This window comes from Bos indicus x Bos taurus, chromosome 1, assembly GCF_003369695.1.
Source record: "Bos indicus x Bos taurus breed Angus x Brahman F1 hybrid chromosome 1, Bos_hybrid_MaternalHap_v2.0, whole genome shotgun sequence".
NCBI lineage: Eukaryota > Metazoa > Chordata > Mammalia > Artiodactyla > Bovidae > Bos > Bos indicus x Bos taurus.
The window spans coordinates 78860055-78881078 of record NC_040076.1 but is presented as its reverse complement, the minus strand read 5'-3'; the positions used below and the strand labels follow the sequence as shown (position 1 = coordinate 78881078).

The 21024-nt window shown below is 44.7% G+C and overlaps 1 protein-coding gene across 5 annotated transcripts in view; it reads left to right on the top strand.

Annotated features, from left to right (window-relative positions):
* The window catches only part of LPP (LIM domain containing preferred translocation partner in lipoma), a 745809-nt gene that overhangs the window by 39464 nt on the left and 685321 nt on the right, over window positions 1-21024 (top strand). Inside the window, exon 1 of one of the 5 annotated variants that reach the window (XM_027538414.1) lies at window positions 18388-18468. The exons of 3 other annotated variants lie outside the window; for them this stretch is intronic. The gene's annotated coding sequence lies outside the window, so the exon portion shown is untranslated. Of the gene's footprint in view, window positions 1-18387; window positions 18514-21024 lie in introns of those variants that run through there. One more of the 5 variants, XM_027538412.1, reaches the window with a different exon arrangement.

Below are 21024 nucleotides of genomic sequence, written 5' to 3'. Positions count from 1 at the left end.
AACTCTCACATCCATACATGACCACTGGAAAAACCATAGCCTCGACTAGACGGATCTTTGTTGGCAAAGTAATGTCTCTGCTTTTGAATATGCTATCTAGGTTGGTCATAACTTTCCTTCCAAGGAGTAAGTGTCTTTTAACTTCATGGCTGCAGTCACCATCTGCAGTGATTTTGGAGCCCCAAAAAAGAAAGTCTGACACTGTTTCCACTGTTTTCCCATCTATTTCCCATGAAGTGGTGGGACTGGATGCCATGATCTTCCTCTTCTGAATGTTGAGCTTTAAGCCAACTTTTTCACTCTCCACTTTCATTTTCATCAAGAGGCTTTTGAGTTCCTCTTCACTTTCTGCCATAAGGGTGGTGTCATCTGCATATCTGAGGTTATTGATATTTCTCCCGGCAATCTTGATTCCAGCTTGTGTTTCTTCCAGTCCAGCATTTCTCATGATGTACTCTGCATATAAGTTAAATAAACAGGGTGACAATATACAGCCTTGACGAACTCCTTTTCCTATTTGGAACCAGTCTGTTGTTCCATGTCCAATTCTAACTGTTGCTTCCTGACCTGCATACAGATTTCTCAAGAGGCAGATCAGGTGGTCTGGAGTAAGTTATCCATATAGATAGGGGTGATATTTATATGTGTGTAATTTATATGTGAGAGTTGGACTATAACAAAAGCTGAGTGCTGAAAAATTGATGCTTTTGAACTGTGGTGTTGAAGAAGACTCTTTGAGAGTCCCTTGGACTGCAAGGAGATCCAACCAGTCCATCCTAAAGGAGGTCAGTCCTGAATATTCATTGGAAGGACTGATTTGAAGCTGAAAATCCAATACTTTGTCCACCTGATGCGAAGAACTGACTCATTAGAAAAGACCTTGATGCTGGGAAAGATTGAAGGCGGGAGGAGAAGGGGACAACAGAGGATAAGGTGGTTGGATGGCCTCACTGACTCAATAGACATGGGTTTAAGTAAACTCTGGGAGTTGGTGATGGACAGGGAGGCCTGGCATGCTGCAGTCCATGGGGTCACAAAGAGTTGGACACGACTGAGCGACTGAACTGAACTGAACTGAATTTGTATGTGTATAATTCAGTATGTGTACTGAAGGGACACCAGCTCTGCCATGGGGAACCTGTTTGTTGCTGGACCACAATGAGATTCAAGGGACCCTAAAAGAGGGATTAGGAAAGCTGAGGTGGGATGAGGACATTTGGAGGTCAGGAAACAGAAATGACATATTTAAATATTTTAGCAATCTGTGTTGTCATATCTTTGTGTACTGGTGAATATCAGCTTTGCATGTGGTTATTCAGTTATCTTTTACTGTCATCAGTGTAATAATTGATGTGCACACGAAGCACAGAGGAAGGAATGATCAGAAAGATTTCACGGAGTCAGTGATGCATGAATTGGGTTTTGTAATATGAATAGGATTTTGACAAAAAAGCTTTCTAGAAAAAGAGGGAGTACATGGGTCAGAACACTAGTGTGTAAAACAGCAGAGGACATGACTGGATGGTTGAGGGACTTAAGAGATTTCGGGCCAGGTGACTGTGAGCATAGCAGTGCCATTGAAAGAGCAGGGAAGAAAGGGGGAAGGCAGCACGTCTGTTTCATCCTTCCCACAAGAGGAGGGCAAAGATAGAGAGGCGGGGGTGTGCCAGGTAGTTCTTATGTTTTTTTCAGGTGCGGCGGTTCCTCCTTATATGTAGGCAGTATGCTCCAAGACCCCAGTAGATGCCTGAAACCATGGATAGTGCTGTGTTTTTCCCTGTATATACATATATCTATATCTGTATCTGTATGTATAAACTTCATCTATGATAAAGTTTAATTTATAAATTAGGCCAATAGAAGATGAACAACAATAATAAAATAGAACAGTTATAATAATACATTGCAATAAAAGTTACGTGAATGTGGTCTCTTTCAAAATATTTTGTCGTATAAATTTAATTCCTTTTCCATCTTAACTAAGAACTTATCACGCACTGTAGTGATAACTTTTGTAGTTTGAGTTGTGGCAGCTAAACTAGCATGGGTTTCATTTGCCTTCACAATTTCATGTAGAGAAGATTTGTTCTTCCTGTAGATCTTAGCGATCTCAGCATACAATGATTATTTTTTATTACATGGAGAACATTTCACCTTTTCACTTTACACATTCTTTCTGGTAGATCTGAATCGCAAGCATCACTACTTTTGCACTTTGGGTCATTATTATATAAAAGAAGGATGACTTGAACACAAACGCTGATACTGAGATAGTAGATCTGATAACTGAGCCAGCTACTAAGTGACTAAGCAGCAGGATATGTGGGACGAAGGGTTGATTCACTCTTCAGCCTGATTCAGCGAAGTGGCCTGAGATTTCATCATGCTTCCCAGCATGACCCTCAATTTAAAACCTATGAATTGTTTATTTCTGGGATTTTCCGTTTAAATTTTCTGAGCCACGTTGACCTTGGGTAACTGAAACAGCAGATAAGCAAGGAATACGGTGGTCACTGACTTGGGCCAGATGTAGGCCTTTTGCAAGCATTGTCTCTAATCTCCCAGGAGGGAGGGATTTTTATCTTTCTCCACTTCGTGGGTTAAGAAGTCAGAACTCAGCAGGTAGCTTGCACGGCATCATACAGTGGGAGGAACAGGATTTGAACTCGAATTTGTCTGACTGCAGAGCCTGAGTGGCCCACCCCTACACTGTGTCACTGCTGTCTCCCATGAACTATAGCAACATCTGCGAGGAACAGGTGGTTTTCTTATAACTTGTAGCAAAACTGGAGGCATCAGTGTTCTCATCAGCAGAATGGGGATCGGAGTCCCTGTTCCAAGCATTGGCAGAGCTCGGGGAACAGGGAACCTGGTTCGTGCCTTCTAGTCCCCTCAGCCTGACCGTCTCGGGGGTGATGCTTCAGTCTGGCTCTTCTGTCATCCCTGAAACTCTGGCTTGTCTTCCCCTCTCCTGAGACCTCCTCCTGAAGGTGACAGGCAGTGTGATGATCTCATGGACACTGCATATTCCCAGTCTTGTGACAGGGCTTTCTCAGAGCAAATCAGTAACTTGGTTCCTGCTTAAGATTTGGCCTCTCTTGTTGCTTGACTTTAGAGAATGTGTTGGTCATGTGTCCTTCATATTTCTTCCTCTCCGTCAGTGTTTGTCTTCTGGAACCCCTCCCCCAACAATAAAGCAAGGAAGACAAATAGACCCAACTGAGGGCAGCATAGGGTGGAGGGGAAGAGCCCAGGCATTGAGCCAAATGGCCTAGATTTAGTTCCCAGCTCAGCCGCTGTGTTCCTCTGTGTCTGCCTTTGCCTCCGCTTTCTTGTCTGTAAAATGGAAATACGATAACAGCACTTATTTCATAGGGCTTGTTGGAAAGGTTATATGTGTTCATACTGGTAACATGCTTGGAAAGTTGCCTGGTACATAACAAGTGTTTGTTAATTGACAACAACAGCACCATTTTATAAATGGCCCTGTCTTCTATGGTCAGGATGTACTACTGTGTTCTGGTTTTTCTTTAAACCCCAGCAGGTGGGGACACTTCTGCTGTGTGGTCAGCACAGAAAGGTTCACATGGGTGGTCGGGTGGAGACTGGCTGTGATGGCTGGTTTGCAGAAGAACTTTACTGGCTGTGGAAAATGTGTGGCTGAGAAATACCAAATAAAACGAAGATTTGTCTTTACTAGTAGAACAGAGTTTACATTAGATGGCATTTACAGCTAAGTTTATGTATTTAAAATTTTTCCTGGTATAATACTCTGCAACCTGTGAGCCAGTAGTTTTATCTGGCTGGGTCAGTCAGTGGGTAATTTTTAATTTGGCTTTTAGACAAATCAGGGAGACAACAAAAGATTTGGATCCTGACCAACAGAGTTTAAGGCTCCCCTGTGTCACTCACGCAGAGTGATCCCATTGGTAACCCTCTGTCCACTGCTTTGTCCACTCCCTCTTCTCCATCCAGAGGCCTCCACTTTGTCTTCTTGTTCTTATTGATTCTTCGCCACTAAAATTAGGTGCTGGATGGTCAGATGAGCTCCTTCACGTCTGGGGTCTGTGAGTGGCCCTCATTCTTGGTCAGGTAGCTGCAGAATTTTGAAGGAAGTTTTTTTTTGTTTGTTTAATTCAGGTTTGTGGATGGTGACCCTGGTCAACTAAAGAAGCAAATTGATCATCTTAATTTTTTTCTCTCCATTTGAAATCTTCATTTCCGCTTCACACCTTTTCAAATCTCCCCCAGTATTTCTGTGTCTCATGCTCAAAAAGCTGAATGGAACCAAATACTTATTACCATTCTGCTCTTGGAAGTTGGGTGGAGACTTTAACTGTTACATTTAAGTGGTCAGTCTAATGCAAGATGTTTTCTGTGTCCCGTCTGTAGAAAGGCCTTGGAGCCCTCAACCATACCATTTCCCATGCTTACTCTAGTCCCGCGCTTGCACTTTTAAATCTCTACTTAAGGCTGATGATCACATCTTCTGTGATTTTTGAAGGGAGAAGGGAAGACTAGTGGTGTTGGAAGTTAAAATACTAATGTTAATGTAGCCACCAGTTAATTGTTTTTTCCTTGTGCATGTAGGTGTGATTGGAGTTTATAATATGTTAAGTGCTTAGGGTATGTATTTATAATACAGGGAAACTTCTTGGAATACCTTGCTTCTGTGTAGTACTTTAGTGTTTTGCTATTTTGAGTTTCCAATGAACGTATGAGATATGCATAGTTGGCGTTGTATTTTTATGGTGGAGAAAACAGAGGCTCAAAGAGGTAAGGTAACCTGCTTGAGATACATGTGCATGGTAGGTCTACTGATCAGTGTTTGACAGAGTTGTTTTGCTCTAAGAAAATTAGAGAGACTGACAGTGTTTTTGAATTTCTAAGGAAGAGGGGAAGTTTAGAAGGAATGGAAGTTATGCTGTTTATATTAATATTAAGCTATCCCAAGGCCCCAGTCATAATACGCTGAAAGACTGGAAATTTAAAGTGCTGTTGATAAAGGCAAAGAACCATGGAGACTTCACTAAGTTTTCTCAATTTTATGACAGTCCATCCATCTGTCCTTTCATCCATCACCTGTCCATTCATTTTATCATATTAAAAAAAATACAATATGTCACCTTCCATGCTGTGTTCTGACTGATTGAAACAGAATGACACGTGCCACTGAGGATTTAAAATGTGGTCCAGTTCAAATTGAGGTGTGATATAAGTATCAGGTCAGATCAGTCGCTCAGTCGTGTCTGACTCTTTGCGACCCCATGAATCGCAGCACGCCAGGGCTCCCTGTCTATCACCAACTCCCAGAGTTCACTGAGACTCACGTCCATTGAGTCAGTGATGCCATCCAGCCATCTCATCCTCTGTCGTCCCCTTCTCCTCCTGCCCCCAATCCCTCCCAGCATGAGAGTCTTTTCCAATGACTCAACTCTTTGCATGAGGAGGCCAAAGTACTGGAGTTTCAGTGTTACTATCATTCCTTCCAAATAAATCCCAGGGCTAATCTCCTTCAGAATGGACTGGTTGGATCTCCTTGCAGTCCAAGGGACTCTCAAGAGTCTTCTCCAACACCACAGTTCAAAAGCATCAATTCTTCGGCACTGAGCCTTCTTCACAGTCCAACTCTCACATCCATACATGACCACAGGAAAAACCATAGCCTTGACTAGACGAACCTTTGTTGGCAAAGTAATGTCTCTGCTTTTGAATATGCTATCTAGGTTGGTCATAACTTTCCTTCCAAGGAGTAAGCGTCTTTTAATTTCATGGCTGCAGTCATCATCTATAGTGATTTTGGAGCCCAGAAAAATAAAGTCTGACACTGTTTCCACTGTTTTCCCATCTATTTCCCATGAAGTGGTGGGACTGGATGCCATGATCTTCCTCTTCTGAATGTTGAGCTTTAAGCCAACTTTTTCACTCTCCACTTTCACTTTCATCAAGAGGCTTTTGAGTTCCTCTTCACTTTCTGCCATAAGGGTGGTGTCATCTGCATATCTGAGGTTATTGATATTTCTCCCGGCAATCTTGATTCCAGCTTGTGTTTCTTCCAGTCCAGCGTTTCTCATGATGTACTCTGCATATAAGTTAAATAAACAGGGTGACAATATACAGCCTTGACGAACTCCTTTTCCTATTGGAACCAGTCTGTTGTTCCATGTCCAGTTCTAACTGTTGCTTCCTGACCTGCATACAAATTTTACCAGATTTCAAAGGTTTAGTATATAAAAAAAGTAAAACATTGTATTAATGGGCTTCTTAGGTGGCGGCTGCTGCTGCTGCTACTGCTGCTAAGTCGCTTCAGTTGTGTCAGACTCTGTGCAACCCCATAGACGGCAGCCCACCCGGCTCTCCTGTCCCTGGGATTCTCCAGGCAAGAACACTGGAGTGGGTTGCCATTTCCTTCTCGAATGCATGAAAGTGAAAAGTGTAAGTGAAGTTGCTCAGTCGTGTCTGACTCTTAGCGACCCCCTGGACTGCAGCCTACCAGGCTCCTCCGTCCATGGGATTTTCCAGGCAAGAGGACTGGAGTGGGGTGCCATTGCCTTCTTAGGTGGCACTTGTGTTTAAAAACCTGCCTGCCAGCGCAGGAGACATAAGAGATGCAGGTTTGACCCCTGGGTCGGGAGGATCCCCTGAAAGAGGACATGGCAACCCACTCTAATATTCTTGTCTGGAAAATCCCATGGACAGAGGGGCTTGGTGGGCAACAGTCCATGGGGTTGCAGAGTCGGACATGACTGAAGTGACTTAGCACACACACACATCTTATTAATAAATCTTGTGTTCATTATTTATGAAATGAATATGGGTATATTGGATTAAATAAAATATATTATTAACATTATTTTTGCCTGTTCCTTCTTGGCTTTTTAGAAAGGTGGCTGCTGGAAAGTAAGAAATTGCACTTGTGGCTTTCATTATACATCTCCTGGGCAGCACTGTTCTCAAGCTTATTGCCTAGTGGAAGAAGTAAGGCATACACTCACTTACCCTTCTCTGATAACATGCCATGCCTCTTCTTTGCTTCTCTGTCTTCATAGCTGTCTCTCCTTCTTTTGGCATCTTAGCCCATTTCAGTCTGACCTAAGCAGCTCTTGTCCAGGTCTATGGGGCTAAGTTCATTTCTTGTTAGCACTGCTCTGGTCTGGCTTCTGTGGTATGGTCATTCTTGACCATGCTTGCTCCTTGACTTACTTCATTCTTCCCCTGCATCTCCATCTGTCCTCATGGTTTCTTTGCTGGCCCTTGTCCCCACTCACATGCAGAGCTTTGTCTTCAGCTTCCTTCTATGTTTGTGTGCTCATGACCCTTAGGGGGTTATATTGGGTTTGGACCTCCTGAATCCCAGACTTACATATGTCAGAGCCTTTTGAATGTTCTGATTGGAAATCTTAATGTTAGCTTTGTCTCTTATTGATAGCATTATTACCTTGCTGATTGATAGCAATGTCTGTCTACTTAGTCAATCAAGCCTGGAAATTGGGACTCATTCTGGATGCTTCCTCCCCTTCAGCTATGTTTCTATTCATCCTCAGACCTTCTTGCATCAACCATGGTAACTCCTCATACTCAACCATTTGTTGTTTAGTCACTCAGTCGTGTCTGACTCTTTTGTAACCCCATGAACTGTAGCCCACCAGGCACCTCCATCCCTGGGATTTCCCAGGCAAGAATACTAGAGTGTGTTGCCATTTCCTTTTCCAGGAAATCTTCCAGGTCCAGGGATTGAACCTGCGTCTCCTGCGCTGGCAGGCTTGTTCTTTACCACTGTGCCATCAAGGAAACCCTGTATTTACCTACTGGAGATGAGTACACCCTGCCTGCCCACTCCACTTTTGCTGCCCTGCTTCAGTTCAGACTCTCGGCATCTCTCTTCTGCAGAGTTACAGTAATATTCAACTAACCTTTGTTTTCTATTGTCACACTCCTTCATTCCATTCTCTGTTCTTCCAAAGTGATTTTCGAAAAACGTACACATCCATTCATACCAAATCTCTGTTTTAAAATCCTTTAAAGGATTAAAATTTTTTTCTCGTTGAGGGTGAAAATCCAAAACTCTTGCATAAGATAGAAGACTACTGGGAATTGGGTCCCAGCCTCTTTTCATCCTTATCTTACTCATCTCAGAGATCCTGTGCTCCTGGAATATACAGGGGATTCTCTGCAGCCTCCACAACTTAACACAGTTTCCTTGTCAAAATATCGCTCCTCTCCCACCTTATCTGGATAGCTCACAGGTTCCTTTCAAGACTTTGGTCTGATATCACCTCTGCTTGGAATGTACCTCTGACCTCCAGTAGTCCCACTTTCCCAATCTTTGTGATTTATTGCAGTTGGTTGCCTTTCCTTGAGGGCAAAGGTTATTTTCCTTTCCGTTTCTGTATCCTCAAGTCCAAAATAAGTGTGCAAGTGATGTAAAAAAGGGTAGAGATAAGGCATTGTGGAAATTGGATGGCAATTCAAGGTAGGTAGGAATGGGGGCAGGGAAGGCCCCAGGCGAAGTGTCATTTGAGCTCCACCTTCAAGTCTGGTGGCATTGGGTTGGGAGGATGCAGAGGATAGACGCCCTGGTGGTCATCATCACTGTGCTCCATTCTGCAGCACATAGGAATATGGACGGACCCCCGACCAGGACCATCAGCAGCAGAGTAAACTAAGGAGTGTAGTCTCGGGAGTCCATCTGGCCCAGTGTCTGTCTTTGGCCCTGAGCTAGACTCTAGAACTCAGCAGAACCTCCTTCCCCCTGGACAGGGCCAGCATGGCAAACCGGCGCCCCATCTTTGCTCATGATCTGCCCAGGAAAAAAGGAATGCAGGAAGGTTGCTTGAAGTTTAATCTTTACTTCTCCTTTGAAGCTGCCTTTCTGGAGAGCAGAGAGGTGACCTCAACGGCCAGAGCTGGAAACAGCAAAATGAGTCATTCCAGGCCCTAATGAGGTGCCTGAGGGACCCTTCCTGGGAGTGAGGGTCAGGTGAGGTCGTGCTGTGCCTAGGGTGAGTTTTGCCTCGGGGCTCCAGGCAGCACTGGAGCAGAGCTGAGCTAATTTTACCCACAGGAGCTGACTGTGCTGAAGGGCAGGGCTTATGACATTGGCTTTATCATCCTCTGATACCCAGAGAGCTCCCAAGGTGCAGCCCCGTTATGTCTGGACTGCCTTTCCTTTTCCCGTTTAGTACCTTTGTCTGTTAGGTATGCATATTAGGAAGCAGGACGCTGAGGTGCAGAGCTGTGGATTTGTTGGGAGGCCACGCAGCAGGGTTTGGATTCTGCCCCCACCCCTCGCTTATTAGCCGCCTGACCTTGGGAGAGTTACAGAATCTGAGTCTCAGTCTCCCCATTTGTAAAACAGGGCTTAGACCTGGCCCTAAGATTGCCCCTAGGTCACACTCTGGGTGATTCTTAGTAAACAGTCATTGTGTGCCAGTCACTCTTGCAGCTCGTTTGTTCATAGTGATCCACCGATCCTCTAAACAAACCGTGAGGAAGGTTAGTCTATTGCTATCCCTGGAGAACCCAGGTGGTTCAGTGAACGAATCTGCCTGCCAATGCAGGAGGCAAGGGTTCCATCCCTGGGTCAGGAAGATCCCCTGGAGAAGGAAATGGCAAACCACTCCAGTTTTCTTGCCATGGACAGAGGAGCCTGGCAGGCTACAGTCCATGGGGTCACAAAGGTCAGACACGACTGAGTGACTGAGCATGCACGTACATTTGACAAATAAGGAAGCAAGGACAGAACGGACCTTTCTGGAGGCCTCCTCTCTTGGGCTGCCAGAGCAGATGGCCAGGTGTGTAGCCGGTATGCCTTTGAGATACAGAAGGATTCAGCAGCAGATCTGGAAAACAAAGAGGTCAAGTCAAAAGAGTTCTCAGGGAAGAGTCAGTAATTGTGCCATAAATGTACTTCATTTTATATCAGTAGAGTTTCTCTTGATCCTAAGCTAGTTAATGACACCTGTTGCGTATTTCCCTTTGGTCTGTTTAGCTCATTGCACTGAAGTGAGGTGTTTTTTTCCCTTCACAGAGGCAAAAGAGAAGGATTAGGTATAGACAGACATAGATCTCGAGAAGATCAGAAATAGATAAATGGATGGTCAATTAACTGATCTATTTTTTCCCCCCTTCTCGTGTGTATCAGGCTTAAGTGCAGGAAGGACATTTCACATACTTTAAATGGAAAGGGATTAATTCACAGAAAGAGATGCTAACAGAATTGTTGGAACGGTTGGAACAGTGGGAGCCAGAAGAAGTGGAATTTAAGAATTTATTCCGTAGTCACAATCCAGGGAGAAGGAAGATGGGATTAGGAAGCCCCTACGGAGACCGCTGTTACTTTTCTCAATATCCTCATGCTTATTGGCAGTACTCCATTATCAAGTGGAATGACACTTTGACTCATGATTCCAGGGTGTTGCTTGCCCGATGAAATACCAGTAGGAGACTTTAGCCTCTCTTCCACCTTCTAAGTCTCACAAAAGTACATCTTATTCCTGGAATCTGATCTACTAGTTTCAAGGGAGTATGGGAAATGTAGTTTTTGGCTGTCTTTTTCTGTGGCACAGGAAGGCCCTTCAGAGGGGGTAAGGGAACTTGGAGCCAATTGAGAAAGTGTATTAACCACTGACTATCATTTCAAAATACCCAAGGTTATTATCCCCAAATATTTAATATGTACAACTAATTCTAATACTATAACTGATAGAGTGTTCTACTTAATATTTTATTTAAATAAAATGAATAGCATTAATATACCTGATATACTTAATATCCCTCAAAACAGGTCATTTGTCCAGTGTCTGAAATGAATTCTCCTTAGTATTGACAGCAGTGGTTGATTTGTAATTTTCCAGCTCATTTTAATCTCCTCCTGAGAGTAATGCCCTGGACAGTTGTCTTGTTTACATAATTTGTGCATAAATGTTTATTAAACACTTACTGTGAGCCTGGTGCTGTGCTAGATTTGGCACTGTGGGCAGAGATAAGTCACAGATTCTCCCATTGGGAGCCCTCCCTGGAAAGAGAATTTGTCAAGTGCATAGTGAGAACAGTACAAGGAAGGCCACGATCCATGTCCTAGATAGCAGGCTGAGCAGCCAGAGGAGAGAGACTTCTGGCTGGACTGAGAAGCAAGGGCGGTTTCATGCAGGCTGACGGGGGCGGTGCATCACGTTAGGGGCTTTGTGGACATGGTGCAGTGTTTTCTGTCATGTCAGTGCTGGAGGCCAGACCACCATTGTCCTTTAGTGATCAGACCCAGAGATATTCGGTAACCCATGAGACACTGGAAATGACGGCCTTTCTTTAAAGATTGATCTTGTTCCAGCTGAGAACTACCAGTAGGCTTTGAAGGATGTGTAGGTTATCTTTATTTGATATTGGCTTGGAAAAGGGTAGCAGGTGAAGCATAGGCAACAGAAGCTAAGAATTCAGTCCGAATAAGGCAAAGAATATGTGCTGAGTGGCATTGGGAGGGAGTTTGTGGTGGAAAGAGAAGATTGAATCTGAGTTATTGAGAAGCTTGAGGTATTAGATAAGGCACTTGGACTTATTCTGTGGCCATTTAGAAACCATCGAAGCTATTGGTGCAGGGTTCTCAAGAGCAGAAACCTAGCTTCATCTTATTGCTGTGGATTAAAGAGATACCGGAGAATCCCAGGGACGGGGGAGCCTGGTGGGCTGCCGTCTATGGGGTCGCACAGAGTCGGACACGACTGAAGCGACTTAGCAGCAGCAGCAGCAGCAGTGATGCTTTTGAATGAACAAATGTACCGTACAAGTTGTGCACAGGAGTTGGACCGGTTGCCCCTTGAGTTTTGCCAGATCTAGGTTCCTGTGGTCCTAGGAGAGCCTGGCAGTCAGCATTTGAGCTTTAGGAAAACACACAGCGATGGCGGCATGGTACCCAGAAGTCTGGATGTGGATCCAGACGCGAGTGCTGTGGTCAGGCAGCAGTTGTAGTTGCCCATGCTAAAGAGAGAAGCTAGAGTCTTCAGAATCTTGAAGGAGAGGGATTCTTCCATTGCCCTCCCTCGTGAAGCCTACAGGCCATGTAAGATGCATACTGCGCAGTCCGCATTAATGCTTGTGCATCTTGAGCTTATTAAAAATCGCCAATCAAGCCAGCAATCTGCTGACAAGGTTCACACACTGTGACCATGACTGCAGTTGTTTTCGGGAGCAGCCTGCTGTCTGTGTGGTGATGCTACCACACGGCGCTCCCTGAGCCGTCCTGTAGAGTCCTGGTGGCTTATTGACACTGGGGTCAGTCCCTGTTCCTTCTTGTGGGATGGGCGTGGGAGTTTGGGAGGGAAAGCTTGGGATGGAACTGACCAAAGACATAAGAGGTTACCCTTGTTAATTCCCCTCTAAGGCTGCATTTCTGAAATCTGATGAAAGGGAAAGAGAAAGGGGTGTGCAGATATGTGGGATGACCTCAGAGCCCTCATTTTGTGGCTCCAAGAAGGAAAGCCATGTTCCCAGGGCCATGCAGTGAGCTGGCTGGGAGGTCGGCACTTTTTTATAGCAGGGTTTCAATTGCATTCATCTCCTGCGGGAGAGTGTAGTGTGTCTGGACTCTGGTGCTAACCTGTGCTTGGTTATCAGCTTAGCTATTGACTATATTCTGGACTCTCAGGTTCCTGGTTAATAAAATGGGTGTCATGGTCATATCTTACATTAAGTGTTTAAAAAGGTGCAGCATGTGAAAAGCTTTGTTGACTGTGAAGAAATACAGAAATATTTCTGTAATGTGGATGTTATGGACCTGTAATTGGTGGGACCATCTTTAAGAGAAAGGATGGGGCAGTGAAGACACTGCTGCCTACACCCGGATCACAGAACACTCCCGGGGCTCCTTTTCCCCATGTTACAGTCAAGAGAGCTTGCACTTAGATTTGCAGGCACAGGTCTAGAGGGAAGCATGGCTAAATCTTAGAGTTGGGAGGAACTGGGAGCATACTCTTGCGTGGTATCCTCAATGACAATATCATGGGAGATGTGATTGGAAAGATGGGTTGGGGCCCCATGCAGGAGGCCCTGAGTGCTGTCCTGAGGGAAACTGGACATTATTTTTTGTGCAGTTCAGAGCACTGGTGAGGGGTCACCTGGGAAAGTCATGATGAAATTGGGGGTTTACTTGGCAGCACCTTCAGAATGTTCAGGGAACCTGGGGCAAAACTCAGGAGAGAGATAGGGAATTTTGTAGTTGGAGCAGGGACCTCAAGGTGGGATGATTCTCAAGTTTGGGGGGCATTCTAAGTTATTTTTTTCAGTGGCTCAGCTTTTTATTTTAGGTTATAATAAAAATGATAATAGTTGTATAAATTTAGAGCTGTGAACCTGTCAAGAGTTTTCACACGCATTAACTCCCTGGTTCTATATAGCATCATGAGGAGGTAGAAGGTGGGATTGTTCTCATCCTTACTTTACAAATAAGGAACTTGAGGTTCAGAGAGTAGATGGGATTTCTCAGGTCACCCAGCTGGTCGGTGTGGAAGCCAGGTGCTAGGATGCCAAGTCTGATGCTTTGTCCTATGCCAGTGATCTGGGTCAGTGGTTTCCCAAACTCACCTTTTCCAACCTGAATATCTTGGTTGACATCCTTGGAGGCCTGAGATGGCCATGGGTTTCAAAGTTCCCAGAGACAAGATGTAATATTTTCAAAGATGAGGTGTAGGGAATTCGGGACAGGAAATATGTTCCTCCCTTTAGCCCTTTGTTGTCATCATATTGTTTGTGTAGGTGGAGATGTTCATGAGAGCAAGGAAGGAAAGAGATGGACTTCTGCCACTTGTTGAACATCTTTTTTGCCCTGGATGCAGTGCTACTTGTTTTTTTTAAATCTGTGGACACACATATATTTATAGATGTAGTGATCATAACATAGTATTTATTGTTGTACTCTGCTAAGCCACTTAGGTGTTAATTCTCATAAAAACCTTATTAGGTGGGTAAAAATATTCTTTCCTATTTTATAGATGAGAAGACTGAGGCTTAGGAAAATTTAAATACCTTGCTTCTGAGAACAGAGATCCTAAATAGATTATCTTCGAGGTTTTCTAATTTGATCTCTTTCTTCCCTGCTATACCAGGTATTGCCTGTCTCACTGGTAAAAATGTAGAGCTGCTTATCAAGGAGGTACATCTCTGGCCTCCCCCTTTTCCTGTCCTACCCGCTTTTAGTAGCTGGCCCAGATATCTGTCTCTCCCATCGAGGGGGACCGTTCTTAAGTCTCTTGTCCTGTATTATGGTTAGCCTTTCTCTTCCATGCTTGTGAGCTCCTTGAACTTGTCTGCATCTCAGAGTCCCTTTTTGTAGCATCCCTGAAGATGCAGGCACATGCTCAGGGTAGGAGTCACACATCTATGCAACAAATTAACCGAGTGCCTTCCTCCAACATTAATCACAAAGAAGCAGATGATAAAATGCAAATCCAGAAAACAATTATTGAGCTGTGTGTGCATCAGCCTTGGGAATGGATTTCTGGGGATGATCTGGGCCCTCCATAAATGATGTGCATGACTTGGATCTTTGCAGGAATGGAATAGAATCCTGATGACTTTGGGGAAGGCCTGAAGGTAGCCAGACCCCACCTGTCCTCTCAGAGCCTCTTGCATGCCCTCTGGCCCCGGTTACCTGCAGCGGGACCTCTGGAATGGAAATGGGCTTCTCTGCAGCCTGGGCTGCCAGCATACCAGGCTGAGCCTCTGTGAACTGGGCCAGAGGTTTAATGGGCTGGAGATTTCTTTTGGAATCTGCAACTTGAAATATCCTGTACTCTTGATTAATTCATGCTTGGGAGCTTCCTTAGTGCTGTCTGGTAAATAGCTCCGTACCATACGTTTATTTCCCCATGGTCTCGTTGAGGAGAGACTGGAGCCTGTGTTTGTAACAACTTCTCCAAGGAAAACATCACAGGTCACGTTTTCGGAACTGAGGCTCTGAATGGGGCTTGGGGTCTTCCTAGTGCCCATCTCTATCATTTGCTTGTAGCCAAAAGGGGCGAGTTGGTCTTGAGTTGTCCTGTAGATGTTTGTGATGTGGCGGTTGAAAATCTGACAGTTGCTGCTGAGTTTCAACTGCATGAGTGAGTAGTGTATAGACAGAACCCTGAAAGGACATCGAATCATTTCCCTTCAATTCCCAGAGCCTTGCTGTGTCTTTGTCTTGAGAATGACCTCAGTGCTTTTTTGTGTTTATAGTGGAATGCACAGTCATTGACAAGTAATCACAATAATCCTCTACACTTTGGTAACGTGTACGCATTTTCCAGAGGGTTTTGCTCACATTATCTCATTTGATTCTTATTACTGCCCTGAGTGGTAGACAGAGGGGCTATTTTCATCTCTAATTTTCAGCCTGTAAACTGAGGTTTAGAAAAGTTAAGCAGTTGGCCAGAAGTCGTACATTTTGTATGTAGAAGAATTTAGAACAGTAATTATAAATAGTCCGATTCAAATCAACATCCTTTTCACTACTTGCTGTTGGTGTGATCTTTGGAGTATACTTACATCTTACTTAGCCTCACTTTTCGTATCACTACAATGGGTATAACCCTCCAGGGATAGTTGTCAGTAATGATGAAATGAGACTGTCTGGAAAAGCACTTACTAAACAGTAAAGCATGTGATAATGTGAGGCATCATTATCACAAGTACCTTGAATTCAAAGAGTGCCACGTCAGAACAGTGGCAGAAAAGAGCATTTTTCCCCCTATTGTGTAAGGACACTGAGGTCTAAAATGGTGTTGGCGGTTGTCAGGGATCACGAGCTCCCAGCCCTGTGATCAGCACATTGGCCCTGGTGCCCTGCCTGCAGGCCGCTTTGTTATCCTGAGAGCGCTGGTGTTGGCAAGGTCCTCTTTTCTTACAGAGCTTGCTCTCAGTGTTCCTTGGAACAGTCCTGTATCCTGGAGACAGTTTTAGGTCGGCCAGACTGGAGAGCAGGAGCGGGGAGCTGGGGACAGGATCTGCATTCCTGAGCTTCGTCCACAAAGGGTGGAAATGTGGTGTGGCTGATGGCGTTGAGGTGGATGAGGAACTGACCTCAAAGTCTGTTTTCTCTCTTTTCTCGTGCAGAATGGGCTGCTTCGCATTAACACTTATTGGAAAAACCCAGAAAAGATGGCTCTCAAGTTGGCAACAAATACTTTAGGAGTTAGTGGTGTGATATGGTCAGGAGGCAGCCCAGGGGATTGAAGAGTGAGATCTTGGATAACTTTATTTCTAAGTCCATATTCAATTACAAAAATTCCAAGCCTATGAGACAGACAGAGACACAGGTTGTTTGTATGGTTCTAAGAGGCAGAATAAGGAGCCAGAGTTTGAAGTCCTGGGAACCATGTTTATTTCCATATAAAGAAGAACTTTCTGCTGGAAAGATGGAATTTATAGCTGCAGAAGATACCGATCTCCACCTCACTGGAGACCTTAGGGATGCCTTGAGAGGGCTCAATGAATAGGAGAGACACTGGGCTCAGTGGCCTTTATGGTCTTTTCTTCACCTAAGATCCCAGAGCCAGTGGTTCTCAGGGGTCAAGAGGAAGAAAGACACATCTACATTAAAGAATGAAGGGTTGCTTTGTGAATATGGAAACCCATCTCCAAATGCTACTGGAAGAATGGAGGGTAGTTACAGACCTTTCATTCTGATTTTCATTCCTATCCTGGTGGCTGCCTCCTTGCTCCCTGGTTTTCAGAGTTCTCAGGCCATTCTTGGGCAGCTATAAATATTTTCCATGGGATATCTCTTTCCTCTGCTGAAATGTTCCTGTTGGGATATTGGCAGGAACTCTGAGCTCCTGAAAAGATGACAGTCTTTCTGCAGAACCACCAAGTCTAATGGTTGGTTTAGTCTCAGTTACAAGTGAGGGACATCTCCTTACCCTCTTCAGGCCTACTTCTGGGCCCTCCTGGGAGTATTGCAGTGGCAAGAATTCTATGCTAAGTTCTGGTTCTGACATGTGGCAGGTTTTCCGATCCTGTTGCCTTACCTCGTTTACTTATCACTTATGTTTGTGTTCATTCATTAAATATGCAAAAAATAAGAAATATTTGCCATTTTTCAGGTACTTGGGCATGCTTGCAAAAATAGAAAGCAAGTAATCAAAATAAACATCAGGATTATTTCGATAGGCTAGTAGAAGCTGCTTTTAGATCTGACATAGTTGGACAATTTGGGGATGTCTATTCAGCTTGTAGGTGAGAGAATATATAGTGCAGGAGAATGAATTTGTGCAAAGTGGGAAGGAGTGACTGATCTGGGTGTGAGGCTTGGGTCCTCTCGTTCCCTGGCCAGTGCTGTTTATTGCTTGATGGTTGCCTGGATATGAGTACAAGCAGCCTCATACTGAAGGCCCAAAAGCCAGTAAGTGGGTGATAATTCTGAACAATGGCTCATCTGACTTACAGAAAGTCTTTACAGCCAACAGTAGGGCAAGATCATGCTAAGGAGTAGAACCTCTGGGAAGCCAAGACATGGATTCCTTCTCTGAGCAGACACCAACTTCCCCATAGTGCCATTTCCCCAGCATCTCATCTCTCTTTCTTTTCTCCTAATTCAGTCTGGAGTCATTTCAGATCAGATTCATCCCTAATTGACTTCACTGGCCCCATTTAGTCATCAGATACTTTTCAGGACCTTGGATTGGAATTACTCTTACAAACCAATTACTCTTACCAATTAAATTGGGCATGTCACCCTTATGTCCCTCTCCCCCGGTGTTCTCCTGGAAGTCTAGTTTTTTTCCTGTGTCTTCTTGCCTGGTGTCTTTTTTCTATGAAGAACTCATGCAAAACTAAGTTCCCAAGAAGACTCGCAGCCCAAGGGAGTTAGGAATTGGGGTGTAAGGGTTGTTTGGGGACTCACCTGCCATCAAAAGAGCTGCAAGCTGGGTTTTTGATGATCTCTTCAGATGCAAACCTCCCCGACCCCTGCCGAACAACTGCCCTTCACACAAATTAATAAGTTAACTTGATAAATGTACTTGTATTCTAGGTGGCCCCATTCCTGAGATGAACTTAAAGCCTTTCAACCCAGCCACTTCCCTGTCCTGGCAGGAGAGCCTTTTTCCTGTAATAGGAGAGCCTATGGAACAGCTAAGACTACTTCTTTGGGGGTTAATCATTCACTCCCAGTAAGGAATTCTGTCTTTAGTGGGGCATGTTCTTCAAGTGCCAGAGGCGAGAAGGGTGATTTTTCTGACATCCTCCAGGCTGCTTCTCCATATATGGAAATGTTTACCCACCACACTGATCTATTGGAAGGGAAGGAGGTGACTCAGGGTTTAGGAGAAGCAGGATTTGAATTCTTGTTTCCAGAAACAAAGTCGCCCCCTCCCCCCTCCCCCTCCCCCTCCATTCCTTTGACCCTTGTTCTGGGAGCCAAGGAGAGAGTGTTTCAGCCCTTCCCCTCGGGCCTGGGGACCACCTCCTTGCAGTGGGACTCAGGGTGTGTGAGACAGAGTGAGTGCCAGTGGAGGGCCGGCTGCCTGTGGGGCCTGACGGCGCGTGAGTACATCAGTACTGCCAGAGCCAGTGGCATCTGTGCCCGCAGACCCAGGGCTCAGAGTCCGAGGGCTGGCTGGCTTGGGCGGTGATGGGACGCGGCTGGGAATGTGGCTGCTTTCATTTGGGGAGTGGACGGGTGCTTCCCCAGGGGAGTACTTCTCACAGTGGGATCTAGAGATGCACTCCGACTAAGGAGAAATTCTATTCATATATTAAAAATTAGACAGCTGTACCTTCTACCTGAGGCCTAGGTTAAGCTGGGGAGAAGGATAATTTGGGAGTGCTGTCATTGTCCGACAGTTGGGACTAGAGCAACAGGCCAGAGGGGATGTTTGTTAACCTTTGGGGAGGGCTAATTTTATCTTGAAAAAGCAGAGCTATGGTTGGACTTAAGAGTACGCAAAAGGTTGCTGTAGAGCACTGGCATGCCGTCCAGTCTGCAGCAGATGCCTGGTGTGCGGGACACTGTGTAAATGTGATGGACTGTCAGAGCTGGAAGGCATCTTAGGCACGATTTTATTGATCTGTTTCATTTTACAGGGTGATGGTGGGCAGGGGAGGCCCAGGGGCTCACCTGCCTCCCAAGTACATGGCTGGTTAGGGAGATTAGAATACACATCTTTTCACTCTCAGTTCTTCTTCCACTGCACTGAAGCTGTCCCTTAGGCAGAGGCGGAGAAGATGCCCATTTTGCAGATAAGGAAATTAGAACTCAACATGCCAGAGGTGCCCACACTTACTGATTTCATTTGTGAGAAACTGACAACTGGAACCAAGTTCTCCCAGGTCAGATCTCTTTTAATTATGTTACATAGACTTAGAGCCCTGTCTTAGTTGGTTTTAAAAAGTTCACTTTTTTTTCCTTCTTTGATTTCTACTTACCTTTCTCTGCTTTCAGTCATGTGAATATGGTTTGAATGTGAGCTGCTTCCTTCTGATCTGCTTTGTTGCCTGATTCTCTTTTTCCTGAAAGAGGATGATAGCTTGTCCAAGAGGAGGAACTGAATAGCGAATGCCTTTATTTCTATTTCTTCTGTGGCACTGAAATTCTGCACGGGCCTTGAAAGAAACTGATCAGGGCTTTCCATTTTAGCCTCTACCAGTATTCTTAAAGCTGTAAGAATTTTGGAGTGTAATTCCCCACCACAGGTGAGTGCTGACTTTCAATAGATTTTAGACACACACACACATACACACAAACTTCTTTAGCTTTCTTTGATGTGACAGCAGCATTTGACAGAGACCAAGAGGGCACCACCCTGTTACAGTCCCCCAGATGCTACAGAGCCATAAAGAGTAACTCTTTGCAGTCAGATTAGTTTCTGATCAGCTTGGGGACCCTCCTCTAACGCAGGAAAGATGTTCGAGATGTGTTTTGGAGAAGCACTTTGATGTCGATGGCATTAGGTGGCAGATCATAATAGAGAGGAGGAAGTGCTCGAGACCTGAGTCTGTGTGGTGAGTGAGAAAGGGAGGGGAAGCAGTTCTCTAAGCTTCTCTGAAGCACTGGGGAGGTGGGGACTGGCCTGGGACTCCCAGGGACACGCAGGCACCCTGTTTCCTCCTTCCCACTTGTACATGGGCCTGGTTTGTAGGCTCTGTTCACCAGGTGGGAGGAAGCCACCTTGAAGCCTGATGGCTTGGGATGTTTTCCCTTTGTGACGTGGTCGATGGGCACTGAGAGGTTAGGGTTGATAGTACCAATGGGAATACTATCCCTACAAACAGGGAGAACTGAGGTGCACTGACTGCTCCCTGAGTGCCGAGCACCAGGCTGAGCACCTGACCTACACTGATTCTCCACAATAGCTACCTGTGAGTAGGTACTATTTTTCGGTATGTATTTATTTTTTTTAAAAATTTTATCTCATTGAAGTATAGTTGTTTTACGATGTTGTGTTAATTTCTACTGTACAGCCAAGTGATTGAGTTGGCTCAATTTTTAATTGTTTTTGATTTTGGTTGAATACACATAACCGTTTTTACTGTCTTGACCATTTTTGAGTGTACAGCTCAGTAGTGTTCAGTACAGTCTTATGTTGGTCAATCAGTCTCCAGAATGCTTTTTATCTTGTGGACTGAAACTTTGTATCCATTAAACATTTACTTTTCATTCTCCCCTCCCCCAGCTCCTGACAACCATCCTTCTGTTTGTCTCCGTGGATTTGACTTCTCTAGATATCTTTGCAGAAGTGGAATCCTACAGTATTTGTCCTTTTGTGACTGGCTTATTTCACGCAGCATAATGTCTTCAGGATTCATTCATATTGTAGCATGTGTCATAATGTCCTTCCTTTTTATGGCTGAATAGTAAAATAAGTTGTATATATACAGCACATTTCATTTATCCATGTAGGTGTTATTTCTTATCTCAGTTTTATAGTGGAAGAACCTGAGACTTTGAGGCTTTAATAAGTAAGTTGCCCAGCATCACTCAGGCAGTAGTGGAGCTGGGATTTGAACCCAGGTCATGTGGCTTCAGAGTGCATGTGACCCAGGAGGAAGCAGTTA